Genomic DNA, 14,500 nt, shown 5'->3' on the forward strand with positions numbered 1-14,500 from the left:
CTCCATATGCCCCTTCCCAACCCTTAGCACAGCACCCACCATCCCCAGGTACAAACGAAGGTAGCGCCACAGCTTCGGCCCCCATGGCCTCTGTGCCGGCCGAACCCCTTGTATTAAATACTACACAAACGACAACGTTAGGCGACCCCGAGACCCGAAGGGCTGGTTCTGCAAGAACAAACAGACTAAGCAAAGATGAGCGAACAGGGATCGACAAGATAGCAAGGACACTGGTAGAAAGGAAGGAAGATGAAGAGTACATCACGGATATGTTTAACTCGTATACCGGGAGTCACAGACGACATTTTACCGTACGACTGTGTTACCATGTCTTGAACGCATACGAGGACCGATATCGAGACAAAGGTCCCGAGAGCCTAACGACTCTGTACCGGAAGGTCGATATCGGGGATGAGGGCGAGTGTGATGTGACGGACCTCCTTACGCGTACGCTTGAGGTTTTCCGCCACCTCACTGAACGAGAATCGGGAACTAAACCTACGACCTCCGTAGCGACCGAGCCACAAACTGAGCAATCTAACACCATGATGCCGATACGAGAGGCTGCCCCTTACTGGGTTCCTCCACGAGGTGCAGGGACTAACGATGATGCAAACCACCCAGATGCAAAGGGAAGGGTAGTGTACAACTGGGTCTACCAGCCATGGGACCGGCAAGAAATTCTGACATTCCGGAAATCTCTGCCTGACCTACGTAAAAACCCCACGGCCTTCTACACTGAATTGGGTACAGCCCTAGGTTCAACGATCATGACCCTGGCTGACATCGACTTGTTTGTCGGGTTATGTCTACCAGCTGATGTGTGGAAGCAAATCCGGAAAGTCGACCACCTTGAGCTGTTTGGACATACCTGGTCACAACTCGATAACATCGATAAATAACGAGGACCTGGACAAAAGCCTTTGAAATCCATTCTAGACCTTCCAGATAAAATCGTACAGAAATTAAAAACCCTGATCCCAGAAAAGAAAGTGGACTGGTCGATAGTAACGGCCTGTCGCCAGAAACCCCAGGAGGAAGTATCGGAATACTTCTCCCAGTTTGAAACAGTGTTCTCCGATTACAGCGGCCAGGACATGACCACTGCAACCGGACACCATCTGTTTGTCCAGAATTATGTTAAGGGTCTGTCATCGGAGGTCTCCCAGAAACTGCAGGCTAGCGAGAGTAGTTGGGCAGCCTCCAAACCTACGGCTATCCTCCAGATGGCCCAATATTATGAACATCAGAAAAATGAAAACGATAGGGCAACAGAGAAAAAGAAGAAGGACTTGAAAGAGAGGGTGATGATGGCCCAACTGCAAGGGGTGACTATAGGACGAGACCAATACCGGGGAAACTATCAAACGAACGCCCCTAAGGCTGCATTTCCCCAGGACCGCACTTTGACTCCCCACAGTGGACGTACAGACCTTAGAGAGGACCAGTGCGCTTTCTGCAAAGGAACTGGCCATTGGAAATCCCAGTGCCCAGTTCTTCTGGAAATAATCAGAAACAAAGACCCCAAGGACATAGCAAGTGGACCGAGAAATAAGGGACAACAGCGAGGGCCCCCAAATGACACGACTAACGATAGATCAGGCAGACCAAATACATTTGATCGACCCAGACAGAACCAATACCAGCAATCTGACTACGATGACGCCCACAACTTTGCATAACACTGCCAAGGGCAAGGGAGGGATCCAGTCGAGCTCTATGTTGACCAGCAAGGCCCTTACGTCACTGCTAAGGTCCTGGGTACCAAGTCTCAATTTCTGGTAGACACTGGCGCAACACGTAGTGCGTTATCTAAACGATTGATTCCGGGGGCACCCTTGTCTGGCTCACTTATAACATCGACAGGTTTCGATGGAACGCCCTCCACTAACCCTTTGTCCGCCCCGATCCTCTTTGACGTAGAAAACAACACCACTGACACCACGTTTTTACTTTCCTCCAATAGCCCTGACGCCATTATGGGACTTGACTTATTGAAACACTTCCGAGCGACGATCAGATGTTCTCAAGACGGAGTTCGAGTTTTCCTTTACGACAACCCCGTTCTGCTTAGACATTGCCCTCCCCGACGCATGTTTTCCATCACCGACGTTGACACATCCCTGCTTGACACTCTGCCTCCGTATCTGTGGGCCAAGGCAGATTCGGACGTAGGGCGCATGTTGATTGACCCAGTGCACATTACTGTCCGACCAGACGCAACACTCCCAAAACTTCCACAATATCGGATATCGCCCGAGGGCGAGAAGGCATTGGTAAAGATTATTCAGTCACTAATAGACGCAGGAGTGGTAGAGGAAGTGGTTAGCAACGTTTGCAACAGCCCTATCTTGCCCATCATCAAGAAACAGGGAGAGGGAGATGAGAAAGCATACCGTTTTATCATTGACCTTCGAGAGATCAACAAAGTGGTGGTACCCCAGTACCCTGTGGTCTCAGACATCACCACCATCCTGACTTTGATTCCTTCTACTGCCACCACCTTCACTGTCATTGACCTCAAAAACGCATTCTTTTCCATCCCCATCCACCCAGACAGCCGATATCTCTTCGGCTTCACCCTAAAAGCCCGCTCATATAGGTTCTGCCGAGCACCCCAGGGCTACACAGAAAGCCCTAGCATCTACAGCCAGGCCCTCAAGAGACAACTGGATCAAGTCCGGTTACCCGATGGAGTGGTGTTAGTGCAATATGTCGATGACATCCTTTTGGCAGCCGACACCACTCCATTAGCAGTTACGGCCACCATTCAACTCCTGCACTTCCTTGCGGAAAATGGCCACAAGGTCTCCAAGAAGAAGTTGCAATTCTGCCAACCCCAGGTCACTTACCTAGGCCACCTTTTGTCCAAAGAAGGAAGGAAACTCACTCCTGATCGAATCCAAACCATTCTCGAAACTCCTGTCCCTAAGACCCAGAAACAGGTTCGCTCCCTACTAGGCCTCACCTCCTTCTGCCGACAGTGGTTACCAAACTTTAGCCTCGTTGTGAAACCGCTGCTTTCTCTGCTAGGTAAAGACGTCCCCTTCCCACTCCCTTGGACCCCTGAGTGTCAAACCTCCTTCATGAAACTACGAGATGCCCTTTGTTCGGCCCCTGTCCTAGGTACCCCTGATTACAAAAAGCCCTTCTCCCTTTACACTCACGAAAGGGAGGGGTGCGCTTTATCTGTCCTGACCCAGGCCATTGGCCCAAAGCAACGACCGTGCGCTTACTTCTCTGCCACTCTTGACCCTGTAGCCAGAGCCTTGCCTGCCTGCCTTCGAGCTGTAGCTGCTGCTGCAATCTCTATCCGACAGAGTGAGGGGATCGTACTCTCGAATTCCCTCACGGTACTGGTACCCCATGCAGTTGACACCCTCCTGAACCAAACCAAGACGCAACACCTGACGAGTGCACGATTGACTGGATACGAACTGACTTTGCTTGCACCCCATATCACCCTGAAAAGATGCACCACACTGAACCCGGCAACTCTGTTACCCTTGCCAGAGAACGATCCCAATGTGCACCCTGTACATGACTGCGTGACTCTTACGGACGAACAGACTAGAAGTAGGGTTGACCTCAGAGACACGGCTTTCCCTGACCCTGACGGGGAGCTGTGGGTGGACGGTTCTTGCATCAAACTCCCTGATGGCACCACTTCCGCTGCCTATGCAGTCACCACGGCTCGAACTGTAGTCGAGACAGCCCGCATCGCGCAACGATCTGCCCAGGCAGCAGAACTGATCGCCCTGACACGAGCCTGCATTCTGGCAGCAGGAACCACAGTGAACATTTACACCGACAGCCAGTATGCCTTCGGGGTGGTTCACCATTTTGGGCTCCTTTGGAGGGAGAGGGGATTCTTGACCTCACACGGCACCCCCATTTTGCACGGGGATCTAGTCTCCGCCTTGATCGAAGCTGTCCTTCTCCCCAAAAAGCTTGCAGTCGTCAAATGCCAGGCACACAAAAAGGTGACAAACATCATTGGGCAGGGAAATGCGCTAGCCGACATCACGGCCCGAACGACAGCTGAAAATAGGACGACAACACATATGTACGTGACCAGGTCACAAGCAGAAAAATGGACTGACGCTAGGGACACTATTAGAGACATTCAAACGGCTAGCACACAACACGAGCTGACTAAATGGACACGGGTGGGATTAAAAGATGATGAAGGCTGCTGGCGGACAAGAGACACAAATAAATGGTTGCTACCTGACTCATACCTGATTCCCATACTGGCTATGGCACACTCCCCTGCCCACATAGGATCAGCCCCCATGATTGAACTTGTCTCCAGAGTTTGGCACAATGATAAAATCACAGATTCCGCCAAACGTCTGGTCCAACAATGCTTGATATGCCTGCAACACAACCCCGGGAAAGGAACTGTAGTACCCCGGGGAGGATTTGGGGTCCCAAATCACCCATTTGAAGTCCTGCAGATGGACTACATCCAGCTAGACAGGTGCCAAGGCCTGAAATATGTACTTGTCGTGGTGTGCACATTTAGCAAATGGGTGGAAGCATATCCAACCCGTGACAACACTGCTATGGCCCCTGCAAAGGTACTGTTTAAGGAGTTTTTCCCCCGTTACGGCCTTTGTCGTATTTTATGGAGCGATAACAGCCCCCACTTCATAGCCGAAGTCATCCAGTTCATCTTAAAGGGGTTGGGCATCAAGCAGAAATTTCACGCAGTCTTCCACTCCCAGTCTGCTGGACTTGTTGAGCGACACAATGCCACACTAAAGCTTAAACTGGCCAAGATAGTGGCTACCACAGGTCTGAAATGGCCAGACGCCCTCCCACTGGCATTGCTATTGATGCGTTCCACCCCCACCAGACATCACTTAACCCCTTATGAAGTTGTTTTCGGTCGACCCATGAGTGTCTGGTCTGCACCGAAACCAATTTCCATTCATGACGTCCCGGACGTCCTAATGTCTGATTATCTGTATAAATTGACTGAAACTCTGTCTGTCATTCATCAGCAGGTGCAGCAGGCCATCCCCGATGCTTCCAGGGGTCCGGGTCACGCCATCCAACCTGGAGATTTCGTGCTGATCCGGAACTTTCAGCGGTCGAAGAGTTTGGAACCCCGGTGGACGGGCCCCTGGCAAGTGTTGATCACCACCCGGACGGCTCTTCGTGTGGAGGGGAAACGGCACTGGCTGCACGCACACCACTGTAAGAAGGTCTCCTCGACCCTGGCCACGACGGAAAACATCGACAACCAAGAAGAGCTCCTGAACAAAGACCGACCGTCGCTAACCTGCTATCCCGATACCCAAACACTTGAACTTTCAAAATTCTCTGATCCCACTGTGCCATCCAGAGAAGGGTATTTCCTGCGTCGAAAGGAGGGAGCTTCGGCTAAGCAGACCACAAACTAAGTTAAATCTCAGAACGGTGACCCAAAGCAACCAAGGGTTACCTGGAGAGAAGCTAAACTAAGTCTGTGGTTCTGCCCACTACCGAGCACCTTGAAAACGAAGATGATGGAAGCGCCAGATAAGAAGATGATGGAAGCGCCAAATAAGAAGATGATGGAGGCAACAGGAAATACCCACTACAGAAACCCAAGGACAGACAGACTCCATAGCTCAAAGACAATTGCACTCTTCATCGCAATCCTTTTCTGCTTTCTCCTCATGACCACACTCTGGATTGTAGAAGAAAATGCACCTGCTCACGAAACATTCCTGACCACTGCTCAGCCTACCACCATGAAGGAGCATTATCTGATTTCGCTCTCTCCTCAACTCAGAGAGAGACGAAAGGAGTTTTGGAATAACTCTTTCGTGCAGCTCCTTCACCAGCACAATCTCGCCACCAATGCCACCAACTGTTGGATCTGTGGGTTGTTACCCCACGCCGCTGGACACTCGATACCATTCATCCCCTCACCCTTCTCAGTTCATGGCTCCTGCCTTGCTTGGCTGATCCTCCTGCAAGAAAGCTATAAGGACAATGCCACCTCTGGCAAAACCGTAGCACATTTCTTCTACGGGGTCTGGCGAAACAAAACAAAGACACACTTCTGCCCGCAGACCTCCAACGACTCAATCCACATGGACATCCCTGCTAAAGAACGAATTGAAATGCAGGTGTTCAACAATCCAACCAGACCCACCTTCTCCTACCTGCGGAAACGAACGGCTGTCACTCTGACTGTGGCCCTGTCAGTCATCAACGTTACAGGCCACATGTGCATAGAAGGACATGGGACACAGCTGGTGGGCCGCAGTGCTTGCCGTTTTACCAGAACTTTGGACTCTACGGATCCACCTTCCTTTGTGTCGTCCCCGAACATGTATTTCGTCTGCGGCACAAAGGCCTACACCTGGCTCCCCAAAGGCTGGGGGGGCACTTGCTTCATCTCTTTCATCCTTCCTCCAACTTATGTGGCCCCAGCGAATCATCATAGACAAAAACGAGCCAAGGACATTGAGCAAGCCGACTCAACAGGAGCACAGTTCCTCGATGCTATGAAGGGACTTGTTCCCCTCTGGGGCCCGATGGCAAACAGCCGTGCCATCCGACATCTGACTCAGGCAGTTGAGACGACAATGAACATCACAGCTGGTATCTTTGCTAACAACACCGCCGAACTTCAAGCGGTCCGCTTGGTGGCCCTCCAAAACCGCCTTGTCCTAGATGTGGTTCTTGCGGACCGTGGTGGAGCATGCCGCATTATTGGGTCCAGCTGCTGTACATACATACCGGACAACTCACCCTCAGTGTACAAAGCCATCGAACATCTTCACAGACTCTCTTCAGAAGTCCACCAGGAACAGGAAGAATGGTCGCTTGGTGGTTGGTTCTGGAACACTGTTAAGAACTGGGGCTGGAGACTGTTCACCATTATCCTGATTCCTGTAGTTGTAATATGCGGTCTATGCTTAGGAATCCAATGTCTGCCACCCCTGTGTTCATTATGTGCAAACTGTATTTGCCCTAAGACTGTGGACTTTGGAAACGAACGCATGGGAGCATTATATGATGTCGAGGTTAGGAATTTGATGAAGATTGACATTGAATAGGCAAGTTGGCTAGATATGTTGAAAAGGGAGGACTGTTAAAAGTTAGGCTGCAAACGTCAACATTATCGGCGCCATCTTGCTCTCCTTGAACCCATTCGTGCACGTAAGCGGCAGCCGTTTTGAGCACCATGGCCTCCCTGCCCCTCGCTGATAACCAGCGCGTCTCTCTCTCCCTCGACCTCGCAGGCATCCCCCCCGCGCGCTGACAACCCCCCCCGCTCTCACATGCCTTGGGTCGTAAACCCCTCTTCAGCGCTGCTCTGCCTCGGAACCCCATCCTGTTCCCAGCGCGACACCTCCCTTCATCCCTTTCATGGTCCCAGGCCCTTTGATGCAATCCCCTTTCCTGTGTGCCCGTTTGTCTTCCTCGTTCCCAGGCCGACACCTAGCTCTGCGGATACTGTTTATTGCCCCCCCCCGTACAGTAGGAAGCTTCCCTCATTAAAGGACCCTCGAGTTGATCAAAGCCCCCACCCTATGAGATCCGATCAACCCCACACATTCCGTGAATCGGCGGAATGTCCAGCTGCGCGATAATCATCACCTGTTGTGACCGGGGTGGGGACTTCAACTGTAAATGTGTGTGGGAACGGGCCTGAAGGGGAGATTCTGAGGATGTCCTTTCATACTTCAAAGCATTGCAAGCATGTGTAACCTGTAATAAAGATCATGAAAATGTGTATAAAAGGCCAGGCCTCAGAGATGCGGGTAGAGCACCTCGTGACGATACTTGCTGTCCGAACTGATGTGTTCTCCTCTGGAGAGAATAAACCTTTGTTTCCTGCCTTCCAGTCTCCAGCGCCTGCCTCTTCATTGGTTAATATCTTGTGGGTTTAAGAGGCGACACCGCCGGGCAATACTTAAGGATCTTTTATTCTGGTTGGTAGCCTGACCTTTTTACAGTCTCCTGACTCTCGAATAAGAGAGGGGACTGTGGATGTGGTGATGTAGGCTCCTCTGGTGACACGGCTGCCTGCTCTTGGTCCTTCCCTCCGTGTGATGTGCTTGGTCCTGCTCCTTCCCTCCTCTTCTCTCTATCTTCTGCTGTGCTGCGCATTGACTCTCCTGTGGACAGACATGGACATTGTGTCAGTGGAGTTTTTCACCTGTGTCTCATGATAAAACACACTTCTATTGCACCTTTGCCTGTCTCTCATTTGCCTATGCTAGTTGTCTGTTGGTCCCCTTGCTGCAATGCATGCTGACTGCTCTGAGGTATCTACACATGACTACATTTCCCAGGATGCATTGCAGGACATTAGTTAAACCTGTTCTGGAGTCTGATTAGGGCACACAGAGTGTGTGAGGAGAATAGGTAAATGGGTAAATGACAATGTACTTGCATCTTACCTTGTTTTTTTGCGCCTCTTGCTGAGCTGTCTGTGTCCCCGATGCCGTGGATGCATTCCTGCTCAAGGGTGGATGCCACCATCTCCTCGATGTCGCTGAGTCTTGGTACTCGGTTTCTTCCTCCCCCTGTTGCATCACTTTCCTTGCGGTGGGCAGCAAGTTTTTTCTTTGTAATTATGCGGATGTCATACCGACGTTTTTTCAGGTCTTCAAGGTCACGGTGGGTGACACCAATGGCATTTACCTTGCCTTGTATTTCCATCCAGGTGCTGCGTTTGATGGATTCTGCTACATGCAGAGATAGCTTGCCAAAAATGTTTTGCTGTAATTGCTTGTCACCTCTGATACAAGCACATGAAGTTCTTCCTGGCTGAACTTCTGCTTCCTCTTGCGCTCTGCAGCATCCCTCTGTGCCTCCTGACTCTCCATGGCGCTGTGTTGGTTAGCTCAGGGAAGCCTGCTCCACACTCTGTCCTCCTGGTCTCCTGACTGTTGGTTTCTGCACCTGCATGGGCGTGGCCAGTCCCAGGTACTGGGGAGGGGTGCTTGGATCTGATTGGTTAGTTCCCCAGTGGATTTGGATTTGGGTGTGGTTGGAGTTCCTGATTGGTTCACAGGCTCACATGTTTGTCACTTTCAAATTACCGAATCGGATTTTACCGATTCGGTATTTACCGAGTCGGTTTCTACCGACTCGGTATTTTCCGATTCAGTATTACCCATTCATTCCTATGGGCCATGGACCCGTTGGTGTGATTGGGTTTTACCGAATCGGATTTTACCGAGTAGGTAAATTCCGACTCGGTAAATACCGATATCAGATACCGACTGGTTCCGAATCGGTAATTTTTACCGATTTTTTATCTACATCTCATTTTCCGATTCTGGAATACCGATTCGGTATGACTCGGTATTTTAGAATCGGTAAATGAGATTTACCTACATCTGGCCCCATGTCTTTTGTCCCCTCAGAAATTAATATTTGGTTTTCCCTTCACTGTTATTCTTGTTCCTCTTCCCCTGGGCTGCAGTCTCGTCATCTTGGCTGGGGTTTGTGTTATTGCCCTTCATGTTGGTATTCAGAAGTGCTGTAGATTCAAATGTGTTAGACCTGACACCCTTGGCGTGGGTTTTCCCCCATCTTTTTGCCTCTGACTCATGTATTTTTGATGCTGTGCTGGATTTCGTTTTTGCTGGTTTAGATGCTTTGGACACTCTGCCACTGCTGATCAGTGCCAGAGTGTAAGTGCTCCCTCTGTAAATTGTCATATTGATTGGATATACCTGATTGGCATATTTGTGTCACCATGAAGTCCCTAGTAAAGTGCACTGTGTGTGCCAGGGCTGGTGATGACAGATGCTACTAGTGGGCCTGCAGCGCAGATTGCGCCACCCACATGAGTAGCCCTAAAATTGTGACTCAGGCCTGCCAGCGCAGGGCCTGTGTGCAGTCAGTGACTGCCATGTCCGCCTGGCCAGTGTCCCCACTGGCTGGGCCTAACCCTTCCCTGTCTGTGCACATCAGTCACCCCTATGGAAGGCTCAAGGTACCCCCCTGGGCAGGGTGCAGTGTATGGATAAGGTAGAGCATGTACTAGTGCAGGTCACATGCTCTGGTAGTGAGCAGCAGCCATTTTGTGTACTCACTGCTGTAAGGCTATCTTGCTCCATAGAGTAACATGGGGGAGGCTGGTCCCAATGGATACCAGCCTATCTTCCCATAGGAACAAGATGGGACATAAGTGAAGGATATCCCTGAACTCAGAATTTAATAACACATCTTTTAGTGAAGGTTGTTTTTAAATTCTGTGTTTGAGAATAGTACTTTTAGAAAGTGGCTGTTCTCTTGTCTAAACCTTTCTGTGTGCCTGAGTGTGACAGGGGCTGCAGAGCCGCAAGGGGATTGTCTGAGTCAGCCCGTGGATGAAAGGCAGCATCTGCTGCCAGGGAAGTGGGAGGAGATCACACCTGATAGTGACAGGGCTGTGCCTGCCTGACCACAAAGCTGGCTCCACCCCCCTGCTGGGCGACTGTCACCTCTGTTCCTGATACTGAGAGGAAGAAGGAAGCCAGGAAACCCCCAGTGCCTCAGCCACCCCCAGAACTGGTTTAGACCGGGCTCAGGGCCCACTTCCACAAAGACTTCAAAGGACTTCAAAGACTTTTTGGGGTGTAAGAGAAGGACCCCTGACTACAGGAAATCAGATTCTACCATCAAGAAGGAACCTCTGCTGGAAGAAGGACTGCTGGAGAACAAGAGGAAGATTGCCTTGCTGTGTGCTCTAAGGGCTGACCTGTTCTGCTGTTGCAACTGAAAGCTGAGGAGGAGAAAGGGACTTTGCTGTGTGCTGTGACCCTACCTGCTTGAAACTGCCAAGACTTTGCTGTGTGCTGTGTCTGCAAACTTGAATCTCCAAGGGCCTGAGAAGAGCTGGCCTCCTGTCTGCAACCCAGGGACATAAAGGTTGCCAAAGGACTACAAGACTCTGCTGTGCCCCCCCCCTGAAGCTGCTGTGTGGCGAAGAGATCGTGAAACCCTGTAGTTTGACTGCTTAGCGCACTGGCTGCTCTCTAATTTGAGTGAGAGCGCCGCGCTGACCCAGCCTGCTGTGGGGTCGAGATCGACGTGTTCATCGACACGTGTGGGGTGCAGCCCGGAGACTTGTGGGCCTCCCCAGTGCAAGAAGCGCTGAAAACAATTGTGGGCCGTGTCACCATCGCAGCCCGGGGTCAGTAAACCCCCGTGGAAGTGCCTCGTATTTTGCCGGAGTTGACGACACGAAGATCGAGCCCGCCGCGCTCTGATTGGGTGAGAGAGCCGAGCCCCCTCACCAGAGCCGCGACGGGATTGGCCCGTGGAGCGTAGCGTCATCGGCGAGGCCGCGCTGCCATTGGTTGGCGGCCTCGCGTCCAGAGGGGCTCGTCGCAGGAGCCGCAACGGGATTGGCTGGTCCAGGCAAGGAGAGAAGGAGGAGAGGAGACGACCCGTCCGCGAGAGCCGACCTCGCCGAGGGAATCTAAGAGCGTCACGTACCCCTGGCCTGCCGTCCACCCAAGGTGAGCAGCACCACCTCCCCCGCCGCTCGTTGGATTGTCGAGAGCGGGCGGGAGAGGAAAGGGGACCGGCCAGGGCGGGGACGAGTGTGATCTGCTCGGCGTGGTGCGCCTGGGGCTATGAGAAAGAGCGAGGCTGTACCGGGGGAAAGGAAGAGTCCCTGGACCTCGCGGTAAAGCGCGTTGGCAGCGCTTGAAGGCCACATATAAAAACGTACGTGGGCATTGTGTTTACTGCTCGTTTTTAAGAGCACATTGGTACAGTGAATCAATATCACTCGTTTTTGGGTATTGAAGAGACAAGAGACTTGAGACTATCGTTTTTGATAAAGAGACTTCCTGAATGTAACTGCAACCACAAGATTAAGATCAACATATTATTGACAAAGTGATTATCGTGCAACTGCTTTATTTACCTCGCTGAAACTAGATAAAGATATATATTTTTATAAAAATATACTTACCTGTGTGGTCTCAGTTTGTGGTGGATTGGGGATTACTGTTGTGTTCAGTGCAAATATTATACACATAGCCTTGGGGATAAGCCTGCCTGCTCGCGCCAAGCTACCTCGAGGGAGAGCGGAGGTTGTCTACTGTGTGTATTCCTTCACCCTGACTAGAAGCAAGGGTCCCTACTTGGTCTAAGGTACTTACCTCTGCCAACTAGAGACCCCCAGATCTAACATTGTTGGACAGCGGTGCGGATTTTGAACTAATAATTGCACTTGACCTACAGTGATTTCTTGTACATCACTAGTCTAGTTTAGCAGTACAGGTTGCGCAAGATTTTTTTCTTTTTGGTGAAACCCTTTTTGTTGGAAAAGGTTAGGAAGCATCATGTCTCAGAAAGCGCCAAGTGTGAGAGTAGAATTGGAACTTGAATTTGAAATTCAGGAGTTGTTCAGCTACAGTAAGGAGCAACTGAAGCAATTCTGCAAACAGCTTGGATGCCCAGCGAAGGGCAGCGCAAACTAGGAAGAGCTACGGAAAGCTCTGAGGGCCTGGTGGGAGGCCAAACATGGTGATCCAGAAGTTACTATTGGAGAGGGAGGCACACAGGTGAATGCTTTTGTATCCAGTGATTTGCCAGTGAGGAGGCCAGCGTCTAAGGCCGGCAGCAACCACTCCAGTAGGATTATTTCTCCAGAGGAGCTGGAGGATAATCAGAGAGCTAGAGCCCATGAGATTGAGCTTTTTAAACTCAAATCCCAAGCAGAAGAGAGGAGACTGCGCCTTGAAACTGAGAAAGAGGCGGAGGAGAGAAGAAATGCTCTCGCTTTGGAGGAGAAGAAACTCCAATTGGCTCATGAGTTGAGCATGAGGGAACTGGACATTAAATTCAAAAAGGTGGAGTTCAGTTTTAATGGTGGCAGCGCACAACCAGTACAGGCGGGTAAGGTATACGTACCAAAAGATCTGGTACAGAATTATCAGAGGGGTGAGGATATTTATGCGTGGTTTAGATCGTATGAACTTGCCTTAAAGATGAATTAAGTGCCTGAGAAGAGTTGGGGGGCAGGATTGTGGAAGCATTTTGAGGCCTCTGGGAGGGATGTCTTGGCACCCTTAGGAGCAGCAGGTGCTTTATCCTACACCGCTATGAAGGAGGCTTTGTGCCTCAGGTATGGGCTCACTCCAGAACAGTACCGCCAGAAGTTTAGGAACTTCAAGAAGCTTGATTCAAGTACTTGGGTGGAGTGTGTGAGTATGTACACACGTGCACTGGAAGGTTGGATAAAGGGCAGCAAAGTTACTGATTATGTGGGGTTGTGTCACTTGATTAGTTGGGAGCACTTAAGCAGTTTATGTGTTCCAGAGCTGCGCCAGCATCTTTTAGATAGCAAGTTAACTGATCCCAGTGAGCTTGCTAAAGAGGCGGACCGCTGGACTAGTACCAGGGTCCACAAGGGGGTGGTAAGTACCCCAGCCAAAGGTGGACAGGGTCCCCAGCAGAAGAGTGGGGGGGACACGGGTAATCAAAAGGAGTCTTCTAAAGGGCCCCAAAATAGTTCCCAGGAGAAGGAGTCTCAACCCCCCAAGTCTAAGAAGTCCGGGCCCCATAAGGGCAAGCAGGACAACAGGCCCCCGCCTACTTGCTTTGCATGTGGGGAGGTGGGGCACATTGCCCCCAAATGTCCAAAGAAGAAATCAGCACCCACTGGTGCTCCCGCTCCGGCGTTAGCCAGTGTAGTTTTGGGAGGGGATTTGATTTCCAGTGGGGAGGAAGGGTTAGCAGTGATGACCCTTGTCTCTTTAGGAGACCAAGAGATGGCCCAGGAAACCTTGCTGCCCCAAAACACTAAGAAATACGGGCAGAAGGTGACCATCAATGGACAGGAAATAGAGGCTCTGAGAGACACAGGGGCCAGCGTGACATCTGTCAGGTGTCAGTTGGTGTCTGAAGAGCAAATTGTTCCCAAGGTACTCCGACCTGTGGTGGCATCTGACAGTTCAGTGCGCTTCTGCCAAGTGGCGAATGTTTCCTTTGAATGGGGAGGAGTCTCCGGTATTTTGGAGGTTGTTGTAAGTGATGCCTTGCCTGTAGATTGTCTATTAGGTAATGACCTGGAGAGCTCTCCATGGAAAGAGGTGGAGCACAGAACTCACTTGGAAATGTTGGGTTTGCCTGCGTGGATCTGTGTGTCCACCCGTGCAATGACAGCCAGAGAGGGCGGATTAGCAGAGCTGGAGCCTGGAACAATGGCCCAGGGACCTGCCAAGAGAGGAAGGGGTAGAGGGCGCGGGAAACCAGCCCCCACCGTTCCCACGGTCCAGGAGGAAGCAGACCCTGAGGGGGATGCCCTGGAACCTACAGGGGAGCAGGTGGCCGAACTGGGGGAATTGCCTGAGCTGTTCCAGTGGCAGCAAGAGGGTGGTCCCTCCAGGGAGGAATTCTGCCAGGCTCAGAAGGAGTGCCCTTCTCTCATTGGTGTGCGGCAGCAGGCTGCAGACCAGGCAGCAGGCCTGGGGTCCAAGGAGCATTGGATCTACTGGGAGGATGACTTACTTTATAGTGAGCCTAAATTCGCTGAGCC

The sequence above is a fragment of the Lissotriton helveticus genome, chromosome 4_1 (assembly GCF_964261635.1).
Source record: "Lissotriton helveticus chromosome 4_1, aLisHel1.1, whole genome shotgun sequence".
In the NCBI taxonomy this organism is placed as follows: Eukaryota; Metazoa; Chordata; class Amphibia; order Caudata; family Salamandridae; genus Lissotriton; species Lissotriton helveticus.